At 39.4% G+C, this 25,771-nt stretch overlaps 1 long non-coding RNA gene across 1 annotated transcript in view; it reads left to right on the top strand.

Annotated features, from left to right (window-relative positions):
• The window catches only part of LOC141420750 (uncharacterized), a 124,104-nt gene that overhangs the window by 35,574 nt on the left and 62,759 nt on the right, over nt 1–25,771 (top strand). Inside the window, exon 3 of the long non-coding RNA XR_012445317.1 lies at nt 383–620. This is a non-coding gene — a long non-coding RNA (uncharacterized lncRNA). The remainder of the gene's footprint in view (nt 1–382; nt 621–25,771) is intronic.

The following is a 25,771-nucleotide window of genomic DNA, read 5'->3' on the forward strand; positions in this document are numbered from 1 at the left end:
TAAGAATGGGAAGAGAATTGATCTTGAGTCTTCCATGTATGAACTATTTTACATAAAGAATTATCCTAGGATTAGTGTTAGGCCTTGGGCGTGGGCTATGCTTAATGTTAGTGTGAGCTTTAGGGTATTTTTTTATTTGAGAGTTAGGTGAATGGTTTTAGTTCGGTTAGCATCAGAACTAGCTCTAATGGATTGGGACTTAGGCTAGGGTTAGCTTCAAGGGCTGGGTTAGATTTAGTGCTTGTTAGGAGTAGTTTTAGGTAGAATAAGGGCTAGTGTTAAGATGAGGTTTACAGCTAGAACTATGATTGAGGTTAGAGTTAGGGCGATGTTTCTTTAGGGATGGAGTTAAATTGAGGTTTATATTTGGGATTATTTTCAGAGCAAGGTAACAGCGCTGCTGCAACAAGCAGCACAGGACTCACGTGATGCAGAGATGCCCCGCCTAGCGACCCAGTGCCAGCCAATCATGGTGTGCGCTGCAGCACGCTGTGGAGGAAAAGGCCGCATGCGCCTTCCAGAACATTCTGGAAGCTGTTTTCCACAGGGAAGAGATGCGTGAAGAAGCCGCGCGCAGTGGAGTGGGCCGCAGACCCAGTGGAGGCGCTCATGGACTTGAGGTACACTGTGGGGTAGTTGAAGGCAGGGCCCTTGTCCTTTGTCTGGGAGAGTCAGGCAGCGCGCCTGGCGGGGTCCGTCTCTCCCGGTGCCTGCGGGAGCGGGCGAGTGGCGGCCTGGCGGGTAGAGCGGGCGCGGGCGCCTGGCTGCGGGCTTAGGGGTCTGAGTGGGGGAGGGGGAAGGAGGGGGGAGGGGCTGCGGGCGCCAACCCCAAGTCTCCTCCTGGCGAGGTGTGCTTTTTGTCGTAAGTAATAAAAGGCTTTAGGTCATTTTTTAGATGGAGTCTCACTTTTTTGTCTGGATCGCCTGTGACCATGATCCTTGTCACGTATGGCTGGTAGTACAGGTGGGGACTTTTCAGCCATCTTTCTTGTTGAGATGGGGGTCTTGCTAACTTTTTGGTCAGGGTTGGATCCAAACTGGGTTTTTCCTGGTGTTCACCACCCGCATCACTGGGATTATTGACACTAGGCAAATTTGCCTGGCTCCTTCATTCTTAGTTAATGTTAAGTAAGTTTCCATATTGTGGACATCCCAAGTTTTTAATACTCATTTATCAGTTAATAAACATTTGTACTTGATCTTTGCCAGAGGACCAAGAAGCCATAATTAATAGACATTTGGGTTATTTTATACTTGGGCAATTAGGTATAATGCTGTTTTGAACACAGTTTTTTTTGTGTGTGTAGATCCGTTTTTCTTTAGCAGTATTATATTAGGCGTATAATAACTCCTCCATTTAAATTTTGAGGAACTGCAAAACTTTTCAGAAATATTGCACCGTTTTGTAGTTTCGTGACCAAGTACTGAGGAATTTGATTTTCCATATCTTTTTTACCAATCTTCATTGACCGCTTTGATTTTAACCAACTTAATGGGGAGGTAGTGGTTTTGATTTGCAGTTCTACGAGTGAGATCAAGCTCACTTTCATGTGCTTGTTGGTCATGCGTATATATTGAAGAAATTTCTTTCCAACTTGTTAACTGTGTTTTACTTTGGTTGTCTTATTATTGTATTATGTGATTTTTAAATTCTCATAACTTTATAAACTTTTTATTTCAAATTGTAGGAACTCTTATAAATTGTATACACATTTCCCCTGTCACATGTATGACTTGCAAGTGTTGTCTCTTATTTTGTGTTTTCATTTTAATTTTTTTGATGGTGTTACTGGAATCACAAAAGCTTTTGTTTTTAGTTTCCATGAGGTCCAGCATATTCTTTCTTTTGCTGCTTGTTGTTCTAATGTCATATCTAGGAAATAATGGCGTGAACCAAACTCATGGTAATTTATTCCACTTTTCTTCAAAGGGCTTTAAAATTTTAGACCTTACATTCATGTCTGATATATTTCTAACTAATTTTTGTGTATATTGTGAGTGAGGGGTCTGACTTCAGTCTTTTGCATGTTTGCATTTGGTTGTCTCAGTACTGTCGAAAAGTCTATTGCTGCACTGAAATGTCTGGTTGCCGTTTTTTAATACCGGGTCTCACAAAGTAGTCCAGTTTTGCACCAGACTTGTGGTCTTTCTGACTTGCCTCCCCAGTGCTGGCATAATAGACATGTTTCACCACATCTGATTCCTGTTTTTCATTTAAATCAACTGACCAGATTTATTGCTGGACTGTGAATTCTGTCTTTAATCTGTATGTCTATGTTTAGCACATTGTCTTAATTTCTGTAGTTTGATAGTAAGTTTTGCAGTTAGGAAAGTTCAGTCTAATTATTTGCTGTTTTGAGACTTTTGACTGTTCTTAGTTTCATTTCTATATGAATAAAAATACGGTTTGTCAGTTTCGTCAAAAAGCCATTTGGAATTGTGAATGAGTTGAACATGTAGAAAAATTGGAGATTGTTGCCGTCTAAACAAAATTAAGTCCTCAAATCTCATATTTTGTGTTGTGTTTTCATTTATCTAGATCTTCATTTACTTCAAAAATGTTTGTTTCTGTGCAAAAGTGTGTCAGTTTTGTTAGTTTTTTTTTCCCTTAAGTGTCTTATTCTTCTCAATGCTACTAATTTTTTCTTCTGAAATTTCACTGTTGGGAATGGTTGTTGCTGGTTAAAAAAATATGTATTTTATACATATATATATATATAGACACACACACATATATACATATGTAAATTCATTTGAGGTTTAAAAATTTGGAAATTTAGTTCTGCCACTTGACTGCACTCATTTTATCCTAACATTTTGTGTGTGTGTTCATATTCCTTAGGATTTCATGTATATAAGCGCATACCATATGTTAGTAGAGGCAAGCTAACTTCTGTTCCATTCTAGATGAGTTTTTTCCTCCTTGCTTAATCACCATGACTGGAACCTGTGTTACTATATTAAATATACCTGGCACTAGTTGCTATACTTACCTTGTTCCTTCTAGTAGGGATTAAGCATTCACTGATTCATTGTTTCTTTTGTGAGATCATCTGTGGGTACTTGGTAAATATTCTTTATCAGGTTGAGGGTAATGCCCTTCTAGTAGTAGTATGTTGAGAGACTCTTATTTCTTGAGGCTTCTCTTTTTTTGGTGCTGTTAATTGAACCCATGGATTCCCTTCCATATGCTAAGCAAATTCTCTACCACTGAATGTACCCAAGATCCCACTTATCTTTCATCTGTTGAGGTGATCCATTCATTATTTTATTTAGGACATGCTACATCATTTGAAATTGGATGTTAATCAATTCTGCATTCCTTGGAAAATCCCTATCAGTCCTGGCATATAACTCTGTTTATGTGTTACTATATTCAACTTGTTAGTATTTTGTTGAGGGTTTTTGTTTCTTTATTCCTAAGTCATATTGGGCATGGTTTTCTTGTGATAACTTTGGTTTTGTTACTGGGGGAATTCCAATTTCACAGTGTGAATTACCAAGCAGATGCACTCTCAGTTTGTGGAAAAGTTTCCATAAAATTGGTATTAATGTTTAAAAATGTTTGGGATAAATTATCCTTGGAGGAATACCTCTGTACTCCAACTCCTAGGCCTGGCCTTTTAATTTATGGAGCAGAGGACACTGGATTTCTCAAGGTTTTTGTAAACGTAGGTGTCAGGCTGTTGCTCTCAGGCTCAGAGGTCTACAGGGCAGAGGGCGTATCCTCAACCAAGTCCTGTATTTATGCAGGGCAGAAGATGCTGAAGTGTTCTGTTTTTCTGCAATACAGAGTCTGAGGTGTGAATGGCAGAGACTGTGGGCTGTCCCTGGCCTCTGGGTTATCTTCAGGGCAGAGGCTCTGTGTTGTACTCAGCCCCTGTTGCCGCCAAGCAGAGAATATATTCGACTCTTTCCAGGTGTCTTACTGTCAGAGACTGCATCCTGACTTGGACCCTGTGTGCCGGCAGAGCAGAGTGTGGTGGTGTCTTCATGGCAAAGGACAGTCCTATCTAGGGACCCCAGATTTTTCCATGAGAGGCAACAATGTGTCTTACACTCCTGGGTGTTTGCAGGGCAGACAACCCCCTACCTGGTTCCTGTGTGTCTGAAGCACAGAGATTCTGGATTGTCTGCAGCTCATGGTTTTTGCAGGGCATAGTCATCTGGATTGTTCCAGTCATCTACAGGGCAGAGGGCACTTCTATACTCAAACCCTGTGTATATGCAAGGAAAACATTACAGCCTGTTGCCAACACCTGTATTCTTCATAGCATAGGCTGTGGATTGTCCCCAGCCAGTGGTATACCCACTTCAGAGACTGCAGTCTCTTTCAGGCCTAGCTAATGGCTAGGGTTTTTGTGAGGTTCAGATGTATGTTGATGTTTCAGGGTAGTGCAATGTTAGGTCCCATTTTAAGGCTACATTTGAGTGTAGGCATTATGATCATGAGTTAAAGGTGCTACAAAATGTCTATTTAAAATTCAGAGAAGTCCTGTGAGGCACAGTGATTTCCTAGAATATAACATTGTATAGCATTCTTAACCTAAAGTTGCTTTTAGAACAGTAACATGTGTCTTTCCCATGGGACATATAATTTCCTTATAAGAAAAATTAATTTTTCTCCCAAATAAGAACTATTCTATGGTTGTAGGAGATAAAAAGTGGTGGAAGTATTTTGTATTCATGTATGTGACTATAAAAATGAGACTTGTTGAAACTATGCTAGGAATGAGGGATGTTATTTTAGAAGAGAATGATGAACTAGGTGAATTTCAAAATGATCAGTTGCAAGAACTTTTGTAAACATCACAATGTACCCCAGTAAAACAATAAGATAATAAAATAAAGAAAAGAGCTATTCTATATAGGGAAAATCCTTCATATTATGTTCATGTATGGGATTAAGGTTGGTGTTATGCTAGTGCTAGGTGTAGGATTTAGTTTCAGTTCAGGGGAGAGCTACGGTTGTAGCTATCTAAAGCTAGTTTTAGGTGTATGTTTAGAGTAGAGAATATAAATGCATTATGACCCATATTGAATATTGGTCCAAAATAAGAACTCTTTTATGTGGAGAAAATTTCTTATGGTTAGGGATATGGATAGGTTTATAGCTTTGGCTAACATTAGGCTTGGAGTTAGGATTTAACCTCGGCTTAGCATTAAGGTTACTATTTGGGTTACTGTTATCCCTATGACTGACTCTAAGGCTAGGGCTAGGTTTAGTGTTTGGTCAGAGTTCAAAACAGGACTAGTACTATAGTTGTGTCACATCAATGGATATGGTTAATATTAAGGATTAGGTCAGGGGTATAATTTAATCTATGGATAGACCTTGGTCTAGGATACAGGTGTGGCTTTGACTCGAATCCTTTAGTCCTAACTAAGGCTTACTCTTTTTATTTATCATTAGGTTAAGATTTTTGTTAGTGTTAGGGTATGTTTGGGTTAGGATTAGGGTTAGGGCAAGTGATGTTATAGCTCAGGTTAGTTTTAGGGTTATGGCTAGTACAACAGTTAAGGTTATGGTTTTGTTGATGGTTTAGGGCTGGAAGTAACACTAGGCTTCAATCTAGAGTTAGGTCTATCATGAAGTGTAGGACTAGGTTTAGAATAGGTTTAAATATAGGACTAGGGTTAGGACAGGGTGAAGCTACGTTAAGGTAAGGACTAGACTTAGTCTTAGATTAAGGGTAGGTGTAGTGATAGGGTAAGGCTAGAGATAGTGTTATCAATAGCCTTACACTAGGGTTAGGTTAAGGTTTAGGGCTTGGACTAAGGTGAAATGAGTTTTACTGTTAGGTTAAGGATAGGGTTAGGTTTATGACTATGTCTAGGATCAGGGTTAAGGTTAGGTATTGGGAGTGTGATTAAGGGTCAGACTGTGTTAGGGTCAAGATTGGATTTAGGGTTAGAAACGGAGATAGGGGTTGTCCTAGGGCTACAGTTAGTGGTAGTGTTAGGGTTAGGTTATGGTTATGGCTTGGGGCCAAGTGTATGATAATGGCTATGGTTTAGGGTTAGAGAGAGCACTAGGCCTTGCTTTAGGGTTAGGGTTAGGGTCAAAACAATTTCTAGGGTTCAGAGAAGTTTAAGTCCAGGACTTGTTCCAGGGTTAGAACAGATGTCAGGATAGGGTTAGAATAGGTTAAGGTTAGGGCTAGGCCTAAATTTAGATTAGAGTTAGGTCCGATGATGATAGGATTAAAGCTAGAGCTATTGTTGTGATTAGTCTTAGACAGGGATTGGGGTTATTATTAAGGTTAGGTCTCAGGTGAATGCTAGTGTTACTATTACGTTTATGGTTAATGTTATGTAGTTTAATTTTATGGCTAATTCTAGGGTTAGTGTTAGGGATAGGGCTAGGATTAAGGCTCAGATTATGGTAGGATCAAGGTTGAGATAAAGGATAATCATAGGGCTAGAGTTAGGATTAACGTTAGGTGTAGGGTTTGCCATAGATTAATGATAGGTTTACTGCTATGGCTAGGACTGTGGCTATGGCAAGTTTAGAACTAAGCTATGGTTAGAGAGGTTAGTGTTTATGATAGGATTACATACAGATTTTGCTTTAGGGGTAGTGCTGAGACAAGTGTTAGGATGAGTGTTAGGGAAGTTTAGGGAAATTTTTTCTTTGAAACGTAGCTAAATGGTTTTGCTTGGGTTAAGGTTAGGGCTAGTACTTGCATTAGGATTTAATCTAGGGATAGTTCAGGGGCCTAGGTCGATTCAGTGTTAGGGTGAGGGTTAGATTTAAGGTAGAACTAGGGCTAGTGTTAGGAGGTTTTGGTTAGGCCTATGGTTAAGGTGAAAGTTAGGGTGAAGGTTATGCTTAGGGTCAGTGTTAGGTGTAGCCTTATGTTTAGGATTATCATTTAGGGTTAAGTTTTTTTATATGGTTAGGTTTAATACTGTGTTTCGCTTTGTTTTAGGGCTTGGGATAGTGTTAGGGTTACATTCTGGCTAGTGTTAGGTGTAATTGTAGGGTGAGGATTTGGGTTATGTTTAGGCTTATGCTGTGGTTAATTTTAGAGTTAGACTGAAATTTAAGGACAAAGAGTAGTGGTAGCATTTAGTTTTGGGCAAGGGTTGGGTCCTGGTCAAGGCTAGTGCTCTGCTTGGGCTAAGGATAGAGTTAGATTTAGGTATAATGTTTTAGGCTTAGGCCTTGGATGATTCTTCTGTTTTATTTTGGTTACAGTACAGTGATATGGTAAAGGTATGATTTTATTTTCGGTTTATGGCTGGTGTATGTTTAGGGACCTTGCAAAGGATTAGGCGAATTTGGGTTAGAGCTAGATGTGGGGATTCTCTTAGGGTTAGTGCTGTGGTTATGGCTTGGATTATGTTTAAGATTATTATTAAGGCTAGGTTTAGGGTGAGGGGTAGGGTTGTAAGTTTAGTGGCAGGACTGGGAAAACAGAGTTTGTGTTTTCGTGTAGTATTAGTTATGTTTAAGACTAAGGCTAGTGTTAGCACAGGGCTTTGGTTTATGGTAAGGGTATTGCTTAGGGTTTGGGCTTTGGTTAGAGTTAAGTTTTGGTTTAGAATTAAGAACGGGTTATGGCTAGGAGCTTGGCTGGGTTAAGTCTAGGACTGTGGTTAGCGTTAAGTCAATGGCTAGAGTTTCAGTTAGGTTTAGATTTATGTTTATGTATAGGGGTAGTGCTTGGGTTAGGTCCAAAATTTGGACTACATTTGAGTTAGGAAATTATGAGCATCAATGAAAGTTGCTCCAAAATAATGTTGATTTAAAATTGATGGAAGTTTTATGAGGCACAGAGTGAGTTCCTGGAACATAATGTTGTGTAGCATTCTAAAACTTAAGTTGGTTTTAGAAGAACAACTACATGCTTCTTTCCAATGGATCATATAATTGCCTTATGAGGAAAAATAATACCATTTTTCCCAGATAAGAAACTATTCTATGGGTATAGGTGGGTGAATGTGGTGGAAAGTTACATACTCACGTATGTAAATGGAAATATGACAGATGTTCATACTATTCCAAAAACAAAGAGTGTGAATATAAAGACTGATGATGGAGGGGGTGAATTCAAACAAAATTCCTATTATAGGAAATTTTGAAAATGTCACAATGTACCCCCAGAACAACAATGATGTAATAAAATATGAAAAAACTTAACTCTTCTATATAAAGGAAAATATCCTTTGCAATAGGGTTAAGGGAGGGGGGAGGCTTTATCCTTGGTAAGGGCTGGGTTTAGTGTTCAGTTTAGGTTTATGTTTGGACCAGGGTGGAGTTCAGTTTTAGGTGTACATTTAGAGGTAAGGTTCGCTTTAGAAAGGAAGTGCATTCTTTCTCCAACAGACTATAAATGCATTATGAGCAATATTAAATGATGGTCCAAAATAAAAACTCTTGTAAATGGAGAAAGTTTCTCAAAGTTAAGTAAAGGATTGGTCTAAGGCTTTTGCTTGCATTAGGTTTAGGATTAGGATTTAGGCTGGACTTTGTGTTATGGTTAGGATTAGGGTTAGGGTTAGCTCTGTGACTAAGTCCAAGGTTATGGTTATATTCAGGTACATACTTAGGGTTTCGTCAGAGTTCAAAACAGGACTAGGGTTGTAGTTGTGTTAGGCTAGGGATACATGAGGGCTAGAGTTAATACTAGGATTACAGAGAAGGGTACTGTTAAGTTTAGAGATAGGTTTGGGTCTAGGACTATAGCTATAGGCATGGCTAGGATTAAGGTAAGGCTCGCTTTAGTCCTATGTTTAGCAGTAGGTTGGGATTATGGTTAGTGTTAAGGGTAGGTTTGGGTTAGGGTTATGTGAACGTGAAAGTTAGGTTTAGGGTTATGGCTAGGACAAAGGTTAAGGTTATTGCATGGTTTATGGCTAAAGGTTGCTCAAGGCTTAGATAAAGAGTGAGGGCTAGGTTGAAATCTAGTTCTTGGGTTAGAATAGGCTTCAGTATAGGACTAGGCTTTGAACTAGGGTTAGGATAGATTAATGTTAGGGTTTTGCCTAGTCTCAGATTAGGGATAGGTCTAGTGATAGGGTTAATGCTAGAGCTAATGCCAGCATTATTCTTAGACTAGGGTTAAGGTTAGGTTAGGGTTAGGTCTTAGGTGAATGCTTGTTTTACTGTTAGGGTTAGGCATCTTAGGTTTATGGCCATTCTAGGTGTGATGTTGAGGTTAGGTACAGGCAAGGATTAAATCTCAGAATAAGATAGGATCAAGGTTGAGTTAAAGGTTAGAGATAAAAGTGGTATAGAGTTAGGATTAGGATTAGGGTTAGGCTTGGCCTTATTGTAAAGTTAGGGTTACTACTAGGATTATTGCTAGGGTTAGAGCAAGTTTAGAGCTAAGCTAGGGTTAGAGAGTTTTTAGTGTTTCTCATAGGGTTAGGTTTAGATATTTGTATAGAAGTAGTGCTGGACAAGTGTTAGGCCTAGGGCTAGGTCTAGGACTAGTGTTAGTGTGAGTTTTAGGGATATTTTTTATTTGAGAATAGGTGAATGGTTTTAGTTAGGGTAGGGTTAGGGCTAGCCATTGCATGGGGTCTTAGGCTAGGGTTAGTGCAAGGATTAGGTTAGATTTAGTGTCAGTGCTAGGAATAGATTTCGATAGAATTAAGGCTAGTTTTAAAATGAGACAGCTAAACTTATGGTTATGTTTATTGTTAGGGTAACGGTTATCCTTCTGGTCAGAGTTAACTTTAGGCTTATATTGGCTATTACTGTCAGAGCTAACGTTAGTGTTAACATTAGCATAGTGTTAGGTTTTCAGAAGTGGCTAAGGTTATGATAGGTTTTGGGTTGTTTTAGGGCGAGGGCTAATGTTAGGGCTACGTTTAAGGTTATTGTTAAGGGTAGTTGTTGGATAAGGACTTTGGTTATGGTTAGGTTTATTTTTTGGCTAATTACAGTTAGACTGAAAGTTAGGTCATTGACTAGTTGCTAGGATTAAGTTTTGGACAAGGGGTGGAATATGAATTAACACTAATGCTTTGCCTGGACCAGGGATAGGGTTATGTTAATGTTCTTGTTAGGGTTAGGCCTCAGATTAGTGGTCTGTTTTGTTATGGTTACAGTGAGGGTAAGGGTTTGATTTTAGTTTGAGTTTACAGTTGTATCTTTAGGCAGTTTGTCAAAGATAGGGCAAATTTTGGGTTAGGGTAAGAAGTGGGGATTGGCTAGAATTAGTGCTATGATTAGGGTTTGGATTAGGTTCCAGAATATGATTAGGTCCTGGTTAAGGGTGAGTATTGGGGTTAGCTTAGGTCTATGTTTAATGGTAGGGCTAGAAAGAGGGTTAGAGTTAGGGGTTTAGTTAGTATTGTAGTAAAGGTTATGTTTAGGGTAAGGGTAAAGCTAGTGTTGGGGCCATTTTTAGTTTTGGGTTAAGGTATTGGTTAGGTTGCAGGCGAAGGCTAAAGTTAGGGTTTGTTTTACATTCCAGCCTAGGGCTGTGGGTAGGTCTATGGCTAGGTTAGGGGTAGGACTAGAGTTAATTTTAAGTCAGTGGCTAGGATCATAAATAGGTTTAGTTTATGTTGATATTTGGGATAATGCCAGGTTTAGATCTCAATTTAAGGGTACATTTGATTGTGGACTTTAAGCAAGGATTAAAGTTGTTCCAGTATACATCTATTTAGAATTGATAGAATTTCTATGAGGCACAGAGTATGAGATATGAGATATGATTTTGAGTCGCATTCTAAACCTTAAATTCCTTTTAGAAGAGCAACTACATGCTTCTTTCCCGTGAATCACATAATTGTCACATGAAAAATGAATTTTTCTCCCAATTAAGACCTATTCTATGTGAGTGGGAGAGTGAATGTGGTGGAAATATTATAATAATGTATGTAAGGGGAAATATGAGACCTGTTGAAACTGTTCCAGGAATGGGGTGTGTGATTGTCAAGGAGAATAATGGACTGGGTGAATTCCAGCATGATGCATTGCAAGAATTTTTGAATATGTCACACTGTATCTGCAGTACAACAATATGTTAATAAAAAAGAAAAGAAAAATAGCTATTCTATATAGAGAAAATCCTTTGAATTAGGGTTAAGGGTATGGTTAGAGATGGTCTTAGGTTAGGACTAGGTTTACAGTTAAGCTTAGCTTTAGGGGAGGGGCAGCATAGAGTTTAGTTTTAAATGAATGGTTAGAGATAGGGTGTACTTTATTACTGTAGTTGCCTATGTCTTTCTTGTAGAGAATATAAACGCTATAATAGCAATATTGAGTGTTGGTCCAAATTGTATATAGAAAAAAAATTTCTTATGGTTAGGGTTAGGAATTCATTTAGGGCTTGTGTTACCTTTAAGTTTTGTGTTAGAATTTAGCCTCTGCTTAGCATTAGAGTGAAGTATTTGGACTAAGGTTAAGGCTGGTAAGGTTAGGTCTAGGTTTATGATTTGGTCAGAGTTCAAAACAGGAGTAGGACAATAGTTGTATTAGACTTGGCATACATCGATGGCTAGGGTTAATATTAAGGCTACATTTAGGGGTATAATTAAGTCTAGGGATAGATCTTAGTCCAGGACTGTGGCTCTTAGCTGTGACTAGCATTAGAGTTAAGACTCATTCTAGTCCCACTTTATCATTAGTTCAGCATTTTGGTTAGTGTTAGTATAAGTTTCAGTTATGATAGGGCTAGGGCAAGTGTGATGCTTATGGTTCAGATTAGGTTTATGGTTTTAGCTAGCTCAAAGTTACGTTTATGGCTATGGCTATGGCTTAGTGCTAGAGGCAACAGTAGGCTAAGATGTATAGTTCTGTTTAGGATGAAGTCTAGGACCAGGTTTAGGGTAGGTTTAAATATAGGACAAGGATTTGGATAGGGGTAAGCTAGGTTAAGATTAGGGCTAAATGTAGTGTTACATTAGGGATAGTTCTAGTGATAGGGTTAAAGTTATAGCTTGTGTGAGTAGTAGGCTTACACTAGGGTTAGGGTAGATTTAGGGCTGGCTCTAAGGTGAAGTCTAGTTTTACTGTTAGCATTAGGGATGGGGTTGGATTTATCAGTGAGTCTAAGCCAGAGTTAAAATTAGGCAGAGGGCTGGAATTAAAGGTCAGATTGTGGTAGGGTCAAGGTTGGAGTTAGGGTTAGGAATAGAGACGGGCTGTCCTAGCGCTATAGGCTGCACCTGTTTTAGAGCACCCGCCAATAAAAGTGTGACATACAGAGACTCAGTCATGACCAGCACAGCACCTTCTGCAGAGCTAAAGCCAGTTCCAGCAGAAGTTCTTACACGTAATACTAAAAGCAGCATCAAGTCTAGAGCAGAAAGCAGCACCAGCTTTGGAGACAGTATCAGCATTAGCACGTGCTCAGAACCAAGAGTAATTTCATGTGTCTGAAACAGACCTCAAGATCAGATCCACTAGCTGCTCCAGTGCTACAGCCTGGTACAGCACTTTTCTTTGGACCTGGCCCAGTGACAGTACCAGCATCACGTGTAGATAGAGCTGACTGCAAATTTAGAGACAGGATGTGCTCTAGTATACACTTTGGAGCAAGTGACAGCTCACAAGCAAGTTCTAGAGTCGTAAATAACTCCAGCCCTTGCCCCAGATCTAAAACAGCTCCTGCACTGGTTCTGGCATGCAGCCAAATGGCATCATCAGAAATAAGTCTAGAAATAAAGCCTGAACCAGATTTGAGTCAGAGATAGCTCTCCAGCTGTTCCAGAACTGGAACCAGGTCGACTTCCAGGATTAGAACCACAACCAGCTAGAGAGCCTGCTTCTGAATTGGGGTAATTTCCCTCAGATTCTAGAGCTGCAGGCAGCTCTGATACCTGTTTCATTAGGAGAGATTTCCTGGTCCTCGCTGTGGCAACAAGGAACAGGCTGAGTGAGGAGAAGCCTTACATCTTGGTGTTTCCTCCAGACTTGATGGCAGAGCAGCTCACTGGGATGGTTGTGGTGAGTGGTTTGGCAGAGCAGGTGTGGGTGAGCTTCCTTCTGTCCTCTGCTGCCCCAGACATTCCATTCCCGGGTCTAAAGCCAATTTCTGGCTCAAATCTCAGCTCCAGTATTAAAAATGCATTGACCAAGGAATGTTTCTCAAATGAAAACCTCAGTTCCCTTTTGTGCAGTGGATATGGCCCAACCCCCTAGGTACTAGAAGATTTGGGGACTGGGATAGAGATGCAGCCTGGCCCATGAGTTATTTGTGTTTGCCCAGGAGACTTCCTAAGCCTCAGCACTCATTAAGGGTCTGATGTGTTCTATAGCCATGGCAGACATAGGACAAACTGTTGGTTGTACAAAATGCTTGTGTGTGGGCTGGAGATAGACAGTAGGAGAACTGGGGAAGGGGTAGAAAGTGCCGCCTGTGACATGTTGGGTGAACCACTTTCTGCTTTAACAGTGCGCAGGTTTATGGGTTGATTTAGGGTTAGGCTTATGGTTTGTCAGGTTTCTGGTTAAGTTTGGGGTAAGTCTAGATTTAGAATTAGTTTTAGAACTAGGGATAGGCTAAGTGTTATGGTTAATTTTATGGTTAGTTTTATGGCTAGCTAAGGTTAGGTGTAGGATTTGTGCTGGGCCTACTGATATGGTTACATCTGAGGTTGTGGTAGATCTAGGACTAGGGTTAAATTTGTCATTACGTTTAGGGTTAGAACTAGTGTTAGGAGAGGGTAATGGTTTGGGTTTTCTTAACTATTAAGTTTGGGTTTAGGGCGTGGCTTTGGGTTTGTGTTTGGGGAAGGGTTTGTTTGTGACGGGTTTGGTTTGGGTAAGGCTTTTGTTTATGTTTAGGGCTATTGATAAAGTTTAGGTTTAACATAAGGGTTATTGTCAGTATTACGCTTAGGGCTGAGGCTCTTGTTTGGTTTAGGACTAGGTTTAGGTTTTAAGGATACTTGTGTTAGGGTTAGTGTGTGGGCTAGAATTGGGATTAGTGTTAGGGTTCAGTTTAGGGTTAAGGTTAGTTTTAAGTTTTAGATTTAAGGCTAGGACCAGGGTTAGAGTTCAGTGTTGGTTAAGTTTCAGTTTGAGTTATAGTTAGGAAAAGGTAATGGTTAGAGTTAGGACTAGGGCTAGAGTTAGGTTTAGATATATGGTTAGAGTTAGGTTTTGTTAAGGGATTGGTTTATGATGAGGGTTAGGTTTATGGCTAAGGTTATGTGTAGGAGTAGGGCTAAAACTTCTTACTGTTAGGGTTCTTCTAAAGTTAGCCTTAGGTCTAGTTAGCATTATGTTGAAGGGTTGGTGTTTTGGTTAGTGTAAGTTTAAGGGAGGGCTAGGTTAGGAATTGGGTATGTGTTAATGTTAGGGTAAATTACCAAGTTAGGTCTAGTGCTATAATTAGGGATAGGTTTATAGTTGGGGTTTGGGTTAGTGTTACGATTCAGTTTAGGTCTAGCATTTTTGTTTGTGTAAGGGTTAGGTTTAAGGTTAGGTTTAGTGTTACACTGAGTGTTAGGTCTGTAGCTACGTTTAGGGTTAAGGCTGGAATTAGGATTGGGTTTGGGCTAAGGTTTAATGTTAAGGTTAGTCGATGGCTCCTGTCAGATTTCGGGATAGGCCAGATTTCAGGATAGGTTTAGAATTAGGAGTATTGGTGGCATTATTACTTAGGCTAGATAGAACTAGGACTAGGTTTGGCTTTAGTGTTAGGGCTAGGAATAGAGTTAGTGTTGGGTGTTAAATTTAGGGATAGAGTTAGGACTAAGGTTAAGTTTAGGGTTTGGATTAGCCTAGTGTTAGAGTGAAAGCTTGTTTAACTCTTAGAGTTTGTGTGATGGTTAGGGTTTAGAGTTAAGGTTAACTTCCCTGTTAGATTTAGGTTTGTTTTAGGGTTAGGGTAATGCAAGATTGAGAGTTAGGACTCGGGTTAGGTTTAGGGTTTAGGTTAGGTTTTGGGTTAGGGATAGGTTAAGGTTTAGGTTTAAGGCTAGGGTTTGGTGTAGGATTTCACGGCTATTACACAAAAGTCTAGGTTTGGGGGTTTAAATCTAGGGTTTTAGTTAGGGTTTGGGTTACAGTTTGTGTTAGGAGACGTTTAGGGTTTTGGTTTCCTTAAATGTCATGTTTAGGGTTAGGGTTATGGGTCAATGCAGTGCAGGGTTTGTGTTTTGGCTAGAGGTAGGGTTAGAGTGAAGTTTAGGTTTAGGTTTATGGCTCATGCCTGTGTTAGATTGTTAGGGCTATGGCTACTGTTTGGATAGTGTTAAAGGTAGATACTCTGTACCTAGATTGAGCTAGATTGGTATGTTTTTATGTGTGGGGTTTGTGTTAAGCTTAGGGCTAAGGTAAGGTTTGGTTTTAGGGTTCTGGGTTAGGGTTATGGTTTGGACTGGTGTTAAGATCAAGTTAAATGTTAGGGCTATGACTAGTTTTAGGTAAGGGTTAGGATTAGGATTGGGTTTAGTGTTAGTGCTGTGGTAGGATTTGTGTTATGGCTAAGGCTATAGTTACGTTCGGAGAGGAATAAGGTTAGGACTCTGGCTAGTGGTAGGGCTAGGGCTTGCATGAACACTAGAGCTAGGGTTAGGGATATGATTTGGTTAGTTTTAGATTTAGGGGTAGGGTTAATTTTAGTGTTAGACTAACATCAGAGTTACTTTTAGGTTTAGGGATATGGTTAGGGTTAATGCTAGTGTTAACTCTAGTGTTAAGTCTATAGTTAGGGTTATTGTTAGGTCTTAGATTAGGGAGAGGGCTTGTTTAAGTGTTAGGTTTTATGTTATGGTTAGGGTTTATGATTAGGCTTATGTGTTGGGTTGCTTTTACATTGTGGTTAGCATTAGGGTAAGTAAGGCTTAGTGTTAGGGCTAGAGTAGAGGGATATGACTAGGTTTAATGTCAGGTGTAGGGATACTGTTATGGTTAGGGTAAGGCTACTGTTAGGGTTAGGGCTTTGCTGAGGCTTATGGTCAAGTTTAGGTCTAGAGTTAGTTCTAAGGTTACTGTTAGGTGTAGGGCTAGAGTTATGATTAGGATTATGGCTGGATTTAGGATTAGATTTAGGTTTAGGACTAAAGTAAGTGTATGTCTAGGCTATTGTTAGGTTTAGGGTTAAGCGTCACGCTTAGGGTTAGGTCTAGGCAGTTAGGGGTAGTGTTAATGCAAGTGATACTCTGTTAGGTGTACGTTTAAGGTTAGGGTTAAGATCTCTTGGGTAGTGTTTCCTTTAGTAATAGTGCTAGAGCTAGTGATCGGGTTATGTTAGGGTCGGAGATAGCCTTAAGTTTATAGCTAGTTTTAGGGTTAGGGCTAGGACTAGGGTTAATGTTAGGTTAGGGTTATGGTAAGGGGTAAGTTTAGAGCAATTACAAGGTTTAGTTTTAGGCTTAGAACAAGGTATGCTAGGATTAGAGTTAACTTTAGAGCTGGGGTTACACTTAGGATTAGGGTTGTGGCTAGAGCTCCACTTAGGTTTAGGAACAGAGTTAAGTTTAAGGTGGTGGGTAGGTTTAGGGGTAGGGCTCTACCTTTGGTGTTAGGTATAGGGTTAGGATTAATCATTTTGTTAGGCAATGGTTAGGCTTGTATGTGGGCTAGTGTTAGGTTTGGAGTTATAGTTAGGGCTAGGACTAATACAAGAGCTAGTTTTAGGGTTGTACCCCAATTTAGGGCTAAGGCTTCTTTTAGGTCTAGGTTAGGACTAGATTTAGAGTTAGATTTAGATTTAAGATTATGGTTAAGTTAGTGTACTACTTTGGGGATAGTGCTAGGTTCAAGGCTAGGATTATGACTAAGGTTAAGTCTAGGGATAATCTTAGTGTTAGGTGGAGGATAGGTTAGGTCTAGGGCTAGGGTTATTTTTTAGTATTATGGTTTGGATTAAGGTTATGGTTAGGATTAGAATTAGTGTTAAGAATAAGGTTTTGCTAAGGCTAGAGCTAAGGTTGGGGTAAGGGTTAGGTTTAGGGCTAGGGCTAAAGTTAGTGTTAGATTTAGGTTTAATGTTAGGGTCAGGTTTAAGGTTTTGTTTAGAGTTGTTAGGACTAAGGTAAGGTTGTAGATTTAGGGCTGTGGTCAAGTTCAGTGTTAGGGTTAGGGATAGATCTAGGATTAGTCCTAGGGTTACAGCACCAGCTAGTGCTAGAGTTAAGGTTAGGGTTATGGTTTGTCTTAGGGTTAGTTTATTTAGCTTAAATTTATTTTTAGGGCTAGGACTGTGGCTAAGCTAGTTCTTGGCTTAGAGTTAGTGTTTGGTCTAGAGATAGTGTTCGGGCTAATTTATTGCTTGGTTTATGGTTAGATCTAAGACTAAGACTAGTGGTAGAACTAGACCTAGGAATAGTGTTAGGGTTTAGGTTAATGTTAGTGATAAGGATAGAGCTAAGACTAAGGGTAGGGAGAGTGTTACTGTTACGGTACTGTATGCTAGGCTACAGTTTGGGTTTGGGAAGGATAGGGTTAGGCTTAGATTTAACATTAGAGATTTGAGGTAAGGTTAAGTCCTGGACAGTAGCTATGATATTCCTGACTGTTTAGGTTATATTTGGGCTAAGAGTTTGTTTTTGGGGTTAGGTTTAGTTTAACGCTAGGGCTAGGACTAGGACTAGGATTAGTTCAAGGGTTGGCTTTATAGATATGGGTAAGTGTTTAGCCAGGATTACGGTTTGCATTAGGATTAGGGTTGCGGGTAATGCTGTGTCTGTGGTTTAGTTTTGAATTAGGGATAGGTTTAGGACTAGGGTTATAGTTAGTTTCTCATAGGGTCATGTTTATGGCCAGGGTATGGTTTAGGGTTATGTTTAGGGTTACTGCTAAGGTCAGTGCTTTGAATAAGGTTAGAGTTAGGTGAAGGGCTATAGTTGGGTTTAAAATTAAGATTATGGCTATGGTTATTTCTAAGTCTTGAATATTATGGTTAAGATTAAATTTCAGGTTTGTGTTAGCTTTTGGGTTAGGGTTAGTGGTAGGCATGGGTAAAGTTAAGGGCAGGGAAAGATCTAAGGTAAGTGCAAGGGAAATGCTAGGCTTCGAGTTATGGTTTGGCATAGGGTAGTGTTATAGATAGAGCTAGGACGATATTTAAGGTTACAGTTATGGTTATGTTTTGTGTGAGGTTTAAAGTTAGTTAGAACTAGGGTCAGGGTTAGGTTTAAGGTTATGGCTAGAGTTAGGGTTATGTTTTGTGCTAGGGCTAATGCTATGGTTATGTTAAGATCTAGTGTTAAGATTTATTGTAGGGTGAGGATTTGGGCTATGGTTAGGTTTATGTTGTAGTTAAGTTTAGGGTTAGATTTAAAGTTAGGGCTAGGGCTAGAATTATGTTTTGGACAATAGGTAAAGCTGGGTCAAGGCTATGGTTTGCTGTGGTCAGGGATGAGGTTAGGTTTAGGGTTAATGTAGTGTTAGAGTTAGGGCTGGGGTTAATTCTGTATGGTGACAGTTAGGGTTTGATTTGATTTTAGGTTTGGTTTATGGCTAGTGCTATTGTTAGGGTTAGTACTAAGTATGGGAATAGCTTCCATTTGGGCTGGTACTGGGGTTAGGTTCAGAGTTGGTGCTAGTGTTAGAGCTAGTAATAGGCTTAAGATTATGATTAAGGCTAGTTTTAGGGTGAGGGTTAGGGTTCGTTTTAGGTCTTGGGTTAGTGCTATAGCTAGAAGTAGGGTTATAGTTAGGGTTTGGGTTGGTGTTAGTGTTAGGATTAGGTTTAGGTCTAGAGCTAGGCTTAGGGGTATGTTTATGTTTAGGTCTAGAGCTAGGGTTAGGGTATTGGTTAGGGTTAGGGGGCTAAGCCTGTGATTGGGTTAGGATTAGTAGTATTGTTTTGGTTATGCCTAAGTCTATGGCTAGATTATGGCTAGGAAAAAGGGTTAAGTTGATGGCTAGGGGTATGGTTGAGATTCACATTTACGTATAGGGATAGTGCGAAGGGTAGTTTGCACTTTAGGGCTACAACTGAGCTAGGGCTTGGGGTGCAGTTAGGTGTAGGATTATGGTTGAGTTAGGCTTATGGATAGTTCAGTCTAAAGGTTTGTGTTGAGGCTAGTGTTAGAGTATTGCAAAGGCAAGAGTAAGGTTATGGCTAAATTCAGGTTTAGGTCATGGCCTAGTGTTGATGGGCTTGGACTAGGATTAAGGGTAGGGTGAAGGTCAGGATTAGGCTTCATGTTAGGGCTTAGGCTATGGTTAGTGTTAGGGCAAGGGCTAATCAAGAGCTAAGTTTACATTTAGAATTACAGTGTTAAGGTATGTTCTAGGGCTAAGTCTAGGTATAGGGTTAGATTTATGTTTTGCATAAAGACCAGGGTTACTTTGAGGGATATGGTTAGAGAGTGATAAGTATCTGGGTTAGAGTAAGGAAGTCCTAGTCTGAGTCTTTGTTTACGGTTATGGTTAGGTTTGGTCTAGTGTATATTTAGGGTTAATATTGAAATGTGGGCTGGGGCTAGGGTTAGTGTTAGGGTTTGTCTAGGGCAATGGTTAGGACTACTGTGAGGAATAGGACAAGTGCTAGGATTAAAATTAGTGTTAATGTTAGGGTTAAGTGTAACGTTTATGTTTTGGGGTAAGGTTATAAACAGTGTTACGGTTTGAATGGCACTTAAATACTTCTTTGCCATGCAGTATATATGTACATTCTGAGCAGTAATTTATGTTGTTCCAAGTACTATTTATTTAAAATTGATAGAAGTCCTATGAGGCATAGAATAAGTTCCTGAACTGTAATATTACATAGTATTCTGAACCTAACTATGTTACTTTCACAGCACCAACTGTATGCTTCTTTCCCATGCATCATGTAATTACCTTATGAGAAAAAGTGGAATTTGTTCCCAAATAAGAACAATTCTGTATAGAGAAAAAAAGTTAGCATTAGGCTTAGGAATGGGTTTATGGCTTAGTCTTGGGCTAGGACTAGGTTTAGGGTTAAGTTTACATTTAGGGTAGTGACAGTACTGAGTTTAGATTTAGTTGCAAGGTTAGAAATAGTATGTTTTATATCCGTGTAACTATTGCTTTCTCCTAAAGAATATAAATGCCTTATGAGCAGTTTTGAAAGCTGTTTTGAATAAGAACTCATATATATTGAAAATTGCTTCAAATTAGAGTCAGGGTTTGGATTAGGGCCAATGTTAGTATTAAAGTCAGGATTCAGCCTAGGCATAGGGTTAGGGTTAGCACAGCAACTAAGTCCAGGGCTAGGCCTAGCTCTAGGGTAGGGTTAGGGTTTGCTCAGAATTACAGGTATGACAAGGGCTATAGTTGTGTTAGGGCTAGGGACACATCAACCCCTAGGATTAAGATTATGATTACAGTGAAGGTTGTAGTTAAGGATAGATCTATTTCTATGGCTGTGCTTGGGGCTAGGATTTGACTAAGGCTCTCTAGTCTTTTTTTTATTTTTTGGTTGTATTGGGGTTTCAAGTCAAGGCCTTGAGCCACTCTTCCAGCCCTTTTTTGTGATAGTTTTTTTTTGGGGGGGATATAGGGACTCACGAACTATTTGCCCAGGTTAGTTTCAAACTTCAGTTGTCCTATCTCTGCTTCCTGAGTAGTGGAGGATTACATTCATGAGCCACCAACCCCCAGATTAAGTCTCACTCTTGTACTGTGGTTAGTGTTAGGTTATGTTTGTGGTTAGTATAAGGGTAGGTTTGGGTTAGGGGTAGAATAGGTTTGAGGGTTAGGGTTAGGATTAGATTTAGGATTATGACTAGGACAGAGTGTAATGTTCTGGTTATGGCTATGGTTTAGGGCTAGAGGTAGCACAAGACTTAGTTTCAGGGTTAGTGTTAGAATGAAGTCTAGGACTACAGTTAGGATATGGTTAAGATTAAGGTTATGATTAGGACTAGACCTAGTCAGAGATTAATACTAGGTCTAGAGATAGTGTTAAGGCTAGCGCTAGTATTAACATTAGGCTTAGACTAAGTTTAGTTAAGTTTAGATTAGGTCTAAGGCTAAGGCTAGAGAGTTACAGTTAGTTTTAGGGTTAGGTTTATGGTTAGGGTAGGGTTAGGGATATGTCTAGGATCAAGGCTCAGATTATGGGTGGGTCAGTGTTTGGTGTGGTGTAGGAAAAGAGTTAGGGTATTCCTAGGGCTAGATTTAGGGCTACTGTTAGGGTTTGCCTTAGGGTTGGGTTATGATTACTGCTGTTGCTAAAAGTACGTCTAGGCCTATTGCTAACTTAAGTGGCATACCAGGGTTAAGGTAGTGTTAGGATTTAGGATGGGTTTGGTTTAGATTTTGGTTTACAATTAGTGCTGCTGATAGGGTATAGTGTTAGTGCAAGGATTAGGAATATTTAAATATTATGTTAATGATTTTGGTTCTGCTTAGGGGTATTGTTAGCCTTTGGATGAAGGCTAAGTCTAGGGTTAGTGCAAGAACTGGGTTAGATTGGAGGTTAGTGTTACTATTAGATTTAAGGTACAATTAGAGTAGTGTTAAGATTAAGGTTATGGCTTCGGCTAGGTTTACATTAGATTTATGGTTAGGATTTCATAGGGTTTGCTTATGACTGGGTTGAGTTTTAGGGTTATGGATAGGGTTAACCCTACCTAAAGCTAGGGCTGTGGATACTGTTTAGGTTAATTCTTGGTCTAGGGCTAGTTTTAGGATTAGGGTGACCACTAGATTTATGGTTATTTTTATGGATGATGGTATGGTTAGGCTTACAGTTACAGTTTATGCTATAACAGTGTTAGGATTAACAATGAAATTTGGGCAAGTTGTAGGGCTTAGGTTAGTTGTAGGGAAAGGTCTAATGTAAGGGCCAGGGTAATACTAAGTTAAGATCCAGGTCGTCATAAGATTAGTCTATGGTAGGGCTAGAGCTACAGTTATGGTTAGAGTTAGGGTGGTTGTTATGCTTAGGATTAGAGTTAGGTTTAGATTAAGTTCATCATTATTGTTAGAGCTAGGGTTAGGACAAGTGTTAGGATTAGGTTTAGGGATATAGCTATGGTTAGTGTTGGTTTTTGTTAGGATTAGGGCTAGGGTTGGGGACAGAGTTAAGTTTATGGCTAGTGTGAGGGTTAGTTGTAGGAAAAGGATTGGGTTGTGGTTAGGATTGGGTTTGTGGTTAAGTTTAGGGTTAGTTTGAAAGTTAGAGTTAGGGCTAGTGCTAGGATTAAGTTGTTGGCAAGGAGTAAGGTCTGGGTCAAAGCTAGTTCTGGGCCAGGGATAAGGGTAGGTTTAGGGCTAATGTTATTTTTGGGGTTAGGGATTGGGTTAACATTAAGTTTTGTTATGGTTAGTGTTAGTGACATCGTTAGGATTTTATTTTAGTTTTAGGTTTCCAGTGAGTGCTATGGTTTGTGGCAGTGCTAAGGATAGGGAATGATTCAGGTTGGGGTAGAACTGGACATAGGGTTAGACATAGTGCTATGATTGGGGCTAGGATATGGTTTAGTATTACGGTTTAAGGCTACGTTAAGGTTGAGTTAGGGTTGTCTTTAAGTCTAAGGTTAATGCTAGCTCTAGGATGGGGTAAGAATTAGGTTTTGGCTTAATGGTAAGGTTAGAGTTAACTTTTGTTCTTGGGCTAATGCAAGGGATAGGGTTATGCTTACATTTAGGTTTAAAATTGGTTAGGGTTATGGTTAGAGCTAGAGTTAAGGTCAGATTTTAGATTAAGGCTGGGGATATGGCTAGGACTATAGTTAGGTTAGGGCTAAGGCTAGGGTTACTGTTAAGCTAATGTCTAAGGCTATATTTGGGTTTAGATATTTGTTCAGTGTTACGGATAATGCTAGGGCTAGCTCTCAATTTTTGCTGTTTGGGTTTATGCTGTGCTTGGAAAGTAGTAGGATTATGTTTATTCTTAAGATAGGGTTATGAGTATGATAGTATTTTAGTGTTTGGGTTAGGGTTTGTTAGGGCAGTTCTTGGGAACAGGTAAGAGTATGGTTAGTTTTAGGGTTATGTGATGGCCTAGTTAGGGCTTGGGCTATGATTATGGTTAGGATTTAATGTCAGTATTAGGATGTGGGATAGGACTTGGGCTATGGTGAATGCCACGGTGAGGGCTGAATCAAGAGCTAAATTCATGTTTAGAGTTATAGACAGTGGTAAGTTTGTCTAGGGCTAAGACTAGGTTTAAGTTAGATTTAGGGTTAGCAGTAGGACTAGGGTTAATTTTAGGGCTATGGTTAGTGCACGATAGTGTCTGAGTTAGGCTTAAGGATAGGGCTACTTTTAGGAATAGGAATAGGGAGAGATTTGGGGTTAGGGCTAGGTCTTTGTCTTGGGTTATTATGGCTAGGTTACAGCCAGTTTTATGTTTAGTATCAAGTTCAGATTTGGCTAAGGCTATGTTTAGTGTTAGGGTTGGGTTATGACTGTTGTTAAGACTAGTGTTAGTGTTATGACAAGTGCTAGATTAGGGTTAGATTTAAGATTAGGGTTAGGTGTGGTGTTAGGGTTTGGGTTAGTTAGTGACAATGAGAGGGTTTGAATGGCAGGTAGATTCTTCTTTGCATACAGCATATATGTGCACTTTGACCAATGATAAAGTTGCTTCAAAATAATGTCTATTTAAAATTGATAGAAGTCCTATGAGGCACAGAATGATTTAATGGAATATAATATGCTGTAGCATTCTAAACTCTAAGTTGCTTTTAGAACAACAATTACATGCTTCTGTCCCATGAATCGTATAATGGACTTATGAGTAAAAATGAATTTTTCTTTCTTATAGGTACTATTTTGCATAGAGAAAAAAAATCCTTCACATTATGTTTAAGAACGGGTATAGTCCTGTTCTTGGACTAAGGCTAGGTTTAGGGTAATGTTTAGAGGAGGTCCAGTGTCGAGTTTAGTTTTAGGAATGGTGTTAGAGAAAGGGTGTACTTTTTAAATGGCTTATTTCTTACTCCTAGAGAATATAAATGCATTATGAGCAATATTGAATGGTAGGGTTATGCTTAGGTTGAAGTCTAGGACTAGGGATAAAGATAGGTTTAAGTCTAGATCTCCGTTTAGGACTTGTGTTAGTAAATGGTTAAGAGGTTAAGGTTAGGGCTAGTCCTAATCTTAGATTTGTGTTACGTCTAGTGATAGGGTTAAGGTTGGAGCTGCTGTTAGCTTTAGGTTTAGACTACGGTTTAGAGTTAGGTGTAACGTTAGGTCTTGGACAACTGTTAGTATTATTATTAAGTTTATAGCTAGGGTTAGGCAGCTTAGTTTTTGGGTTGTCTTAGGTGTAGTGTTAAGGTTAGGGATGAGACTAAGGTAGGATCAAGGTTGAGGTAAGGATTAGGGATAGAGATAGGTTAGTCCTATGGCTAGAGTTAGGATTAGTGTTAGGGATAGGGATTGCCTTAGGGTAAGGTTAGGTTTACTGCTCTGGCTCAGACTGGGGCTAGACATAGAGAAAGTTTAAATCTAAATCTGGGATTAGAAAAGTGTTAATGTGTATGATTGTATTAGGGTTGGATTTTTGTTTAGAAATAGTGGTGAGACTGTCTGGGGCCAGTGTTAATATGGGGATAGAGGTGGGATTAAGGAACAGATTATGGTAGTTATAAAATGGAGTTAGGGTTAATACTATGGGTAAAATTAGTGTTAGGATTAAGGTTAAATATAGAGTTATGGCTCGGGCAAAGGATGAGGTAACGGTCATGACTATAGTTTAGGCCTCAAGGCAGGATAAGGCTTTGAGTTAGGGTTAGTTTTAGGGTGAACTCAAGTACTAGGGATAGAATAGATTTAAGTCTAGGTCTAGGGTTAATTTCATGTTCATACAAGGTTAGGATAGTTTAATGTTGGGAGTAGTCCTAGTCTTAGATTTGGGTTAGGTCTAGTGCTAGGGTTAAGACTAGAAATGTTAACATTAGACTTGGACTGTGGTTAAGGTTAGGATTAGGTTTTAGGCAAATGCTTGTGCTACCATTAGGTTTATGGTTAGGGTTAGGCAGCTAAGGTTTACAGCTAAGTCTAGGTATAGTGTTGGGTTGGGAACAGGGCTAGGATTAAGGCACAGACTAAGGAAGGATCAAGGTTGAGATAAGGGTTAGGTGTAGCAATAGAGTTAGTCCAGTATCTAGAGTTAGGATTAGTTTTAGGGTTTGCCTTATTCTAAGGTTAGGTTTAATGCTTTTGGCCAGGACTATGGCTAGAGATAGAGCAAGTTTAGAGCTAAACTATGGTTAGAGAAGTGTTAGAGTTTATTATAGGGTGAAGTTTAGATTGTGGTTTAAAAGTAGTGCTGGGCTTAGTGTTAGGCCTAGGGTCTAGGTCTAGGACTAGTGTTAATGTGAGGATTCGGATATTTTTTGTTTGGGAGTTAGGTGAGTGGTTTGATTGGGTTTAGGATTAGGGCTAATTCTCAAATTGCGTCTCCGGCTAGGATTAGCTCAAAGGTGAGTTACATTTACTGTTAGGGTTAGGAATAGATTTAGGTAGAATTAAGGCTGATGTTAAAATGAGGTTTATGGCTAGACCTATGATGAAGTTTAGAGTTAGGTTGTTGGTTATTTTAGGGTTAGAGTTAAGTTTAGGCTTGTATTTGGTATTATTTTTAGAGCTAAGGTTAGTATTAATACTAGGCATAGCTTAGGTTTTCAGATACGGCTAGTTTTGTTATTAGGTTTGGTTTCTTTCAGACCTTCAGCTAGTGTTAGTGTTATGTTTATGACTATTGTAACAGGTACTTGTTGGTTCAGGATTTTGGTTATAGTTAGGTTGATGTTGTTAAGTTTAGAGTTGGACTGAAAGTTCGGGACAGGATTACTTGCTCGGTTTAAGTTTGGACGAGGAGTGGGATTTTGAACAAGGCTAGTGCTTCGCCTGGCACAGGGATAAGATTAGGTTTAGAGTTATGTTATTGTTTGGTTATACCTTGGATTAGTGTTCTGTTTTGTT

The sequence above is a fragment of the Castor canadensis genome, chromosome 2 (assembly GCF_047511655.1).
Source record: "Castor canadensis chromosome 2, mCasCan1.hap1v2, whole genome shotgun sequence".
Lineage (NCBI taxonomy): Eukaryota > Metazoa > Chordata > Mammalia > Rodentia > Castoridae > Castor > Castor canadensis.